We start from the raw sequence: 3,547 nt of genomic DNA on the forward strand, positions 1-3,547 counted from the left end.
ATAGATTATTTTTCGAGTCAAAGCCCAGGAAATAGATGTATTGACAAACAAAATGAAATGGGCTATAAAACCTAAATAAATGGGCTGCATTCTGCCACAGCTTTCTAAGCTTACTTTGTTGGCCCACTAGACGAAGCCTGCACAAGGTACTGTCCATTTAGTGAACAAAACGATTTAATGGTCTAAAATAAAAGGTCAACAAATTATTCTGACATCTGTAGTCGTTGGATTGACATCCAACGGTGATCCTGCTTCTTCAATCTCTAATCTAGTTTCTCTTTCTCCACACACACCAAATCCATTACCGGCTGGAGCGCCTGCATCCGCCTTCTGTGGTTGGTTGTGCTACCGTGCAGGCCTCGCCGCCCCACCCTACTCCCTACAGTGACCAGGTCGTACCTGTACTTTCCCACACCTTATGTTATTCTCCGATGAAGGCAGTCTGTAATGCCCCGTATGTAACTTGCCATATTTGTATTCCAACTCTTGCCATTTTTGGCACTAAGTTATGATATTTCCTCATGGTTGGGTTTTGTCTCCGTTTTGCATTTTGTCCATGTCATGCATCTCATATCATGTCATCATGTGCATCGCATTTGCATACGTGTTAGTCTCATGCATCCAAGCATTATTCCCTGTTGTCCGTTTCGCATTCCGGCACTCCTATGTCCTCCGGCGCCTCCTTTTGCCTCTTTTCGTGTGCGGGTGTTAAACGTTCTCGGATTGGACTGAGATTTGCCAAGCAGCCTTGGTATACTACCGGTAGACCGCCTGTCAAGTTTCGTGCCATTTGGAGTCCGTTTGATACTCCAATGGTTAACCGAGGAACCGTAAAGGCCTCGTGTGTGTGTTGCAGCCCAACACCCCTCCAAAGTGGCCCAAAACCCATCCAAACCCCCTCCATCCTCTCGGCCGTTCGATCACGATCGTGTGGCCGAAAACCGCACCTCATTTGGACTCTTCTAACTCCCAGAATCTATAAATAGGTGCTACCCTCCGAAATTCCCGCAGTCCAAACCCTAGAATTCTTCCCCCGCCGCCGCCGGACATGTCCGAGACGGCAGGACATGTCCAACTTCGCCACGCCGCCGCCACGTGTCGCCTCGTGAGTCGCCTGTGCCCCGCGCCCACTTCGCCGGCCCGCCAGGCCCAGGCGGGGCCCTCCCCGTCCCGCGTCTCCCCGCCGCCATCGGGTCAGGCCGCCGCCCGCGCCTGCCTGCGCAGCCGCGCGCCTCGACCGCCGCCTTTGTTCGGCTGCCCGCCGCCCGGCAGCGAGTTCACCGGTGCCACCTCCTACACGCCTGCCACCCTGCAGCTTCGCCCGCGCGTCGCGGATCCGGTCGGGCCGGACCGGATCCGGCCACCTCGACCTCGTCGACGGCCTCCCTGCACCGTCGACGGTCATCTCCTTCCTCTCGGTGCCAGTTCCGGCCAATACTCCGGTGAATCTCGGGATCCGCGCCAACCCTAGATCTCAGATTCGAAGGTTAAAATTTCTGACTTTTTCTGCATCATTTTTTAGGCATGTTCATCATACCATATCTCATCATCCGTAGCTCCATTTCGCTTGTGTGATATATCAAATTGTTCGTCTTGATGTCATCTTCATTTTGTTTCATTGCACCATGCTTGTTTGAGTCCATCTTGATGCCTAAAATTCTGTTGCAAAAGTGCTATAAAATATTAGTTTCTGTTCCTTATCAGTTTATGGACATTTGTCATTTTTGCCATGATTATTGTGGGCCTCCTATGAACTTGAGCCCTACATGTGTTTTGGGCTATGCCATGCCATCTTTACAGGGGCGTATGCCATGTATTTTTGTGATCAATGTGGTGACTAGCACAAGCATGCAAAGTAGCTCTCGTGATGTTGCTGATTTCAGGGACTTAGAATTCTTCTGAGTCATTTCCCTGATGTTATTTTTATGCCATGTATTCATGTTGCTACAGAGTGATCCATGCCTCTTTTGAGCATGTTCGGTAAGGATGATTTGGGCATGTGGTTGTGCTCTATCCATCCATGTCTTTGTTTGCATTTATGGAGTACCCTAGCATGACTCAATCTTGCTCTACTTTTGCTATAAAATGTTCCTGGCAGATTGTTTACGTGTTAATCAATTTTGTCGAGGTTGTTGTAGTTGATCCATGCATGCTATGAGATGGTTCTTGCCATGTTTAGCTTCTTGAACATGTCTTCTTGCTGGGTGTATGCTTAGTTTGTCATGCAATGCCTTGTGGTGAGTGCATCGAGCTCGCAGACATGCCTACGTAACTCTGTTTTTGCGATGTCCAGTTTTCTACTAAGTCTGAATCTGTTAACAAAACTTGCTATGTTTATATGGGTGCCATCATGTTTTCTGTGCCCTTTTGGCTTATGGTCAGTAAGGGACTTTTGTTATATGCTTTGATTAGTTTCATGCCATGCCTTGCTTTGCCATGATCTGATCATGTAGCATGTTGTTATCTTGCTCTAAACATTGCTTCCTGATGTTAAATTCCTGACATGTTATTTTCACTAAGTCTGTGAACCTGATGTCTTTTGCACTTTTGGCATGCATGTTTGAACCTGCTATTGTATGATTTAGCCGTAGCTTAGTGTTCATCTTTTGTCAAGCATCTTGTGTGGATCACTGCCATGTGCTTTGTTGCTACATTAGAGTGCAGTAGCTTAGTTTTTTGTTGCATTTTATATGGCATCATGCTGTTATTCGCAGAATAGTGCCATTATTGTTTTTGCTTGCCATTTGCAAACCGTGCATCCGATTCTGGTGATCTTTATATCGATTTCGACCGAAATCAACTCATCTTTCCAGCGGCGCACTTGGTTTGCCAAGTTGTGGCCTGGTTCAATATTTTCCTTCCGGAGCACGCATATGCATTGCATACTACATCCCGCATATCATGCCATCTTTTGCATCATGTTGTTTGCGCATTGCACCGTGGTTGATTGTGTTTCCCTTGCTTGTATTCTTGCCTTGGGTAGAGCCGGAGACGACTACGTGATCGAGGAACCAGTTGAGTACGCTTACGAGGATCAAGCTTACGTCAACTCGGAGAACTTTGCAGGCAAGATGACCATACCCTCGAAATCACTTCTATCTTTGCTTGCTAGTTGCTCGCTCTATTGCTATGCCTATGCTACGATACCTACCACTTGCTATATCATGCCTCCCATATTGCCATGTCAAAACTCTAACCCACCTTGTCCTAGCAAACCGTTGTTTGGCTATGTCATCGCTTTGCTCAGCCCTCTTATAGCGTTGCTAGTTGCAGTTGAAGATTGGAGTTTGTTCCTTGTTGGAACATGTTTATTTGTTGGGATATCATTATTATACCTTGTTTACTTTAATGCACCTATATACTTGGTAAAGTTTGTAAGGCTCGGCCTTATGCCTGGTGTTTTGTTCCACTCTTGCCGCCCTAGTTTCCGTCATACCGGTGTTATGTTCCTGGATTTTGCGTTCCTTATGCGGTTGGGTTATAATGGGAACCACTTGACAGTTCGCCTTGAATAAAACTCCTCCAGCAAAGCCCAGCCTTGGTTTTA

Source organism: Triticum aestivum, chromosome 4A (assembly GCF_018294505.1).
Source record: "Triticum aestivum cultivar Chinese Spring chromosome 4A, IWGSC CS RefSeq v2.1, whole genome shotgun sequence".
NCBI classification, from domain to species: Eukaryota; Viridiplantae; Streptophyta; class Magnoliopsida; order Poales; family Poaceae; genus Triticum; species Triticum aestivum.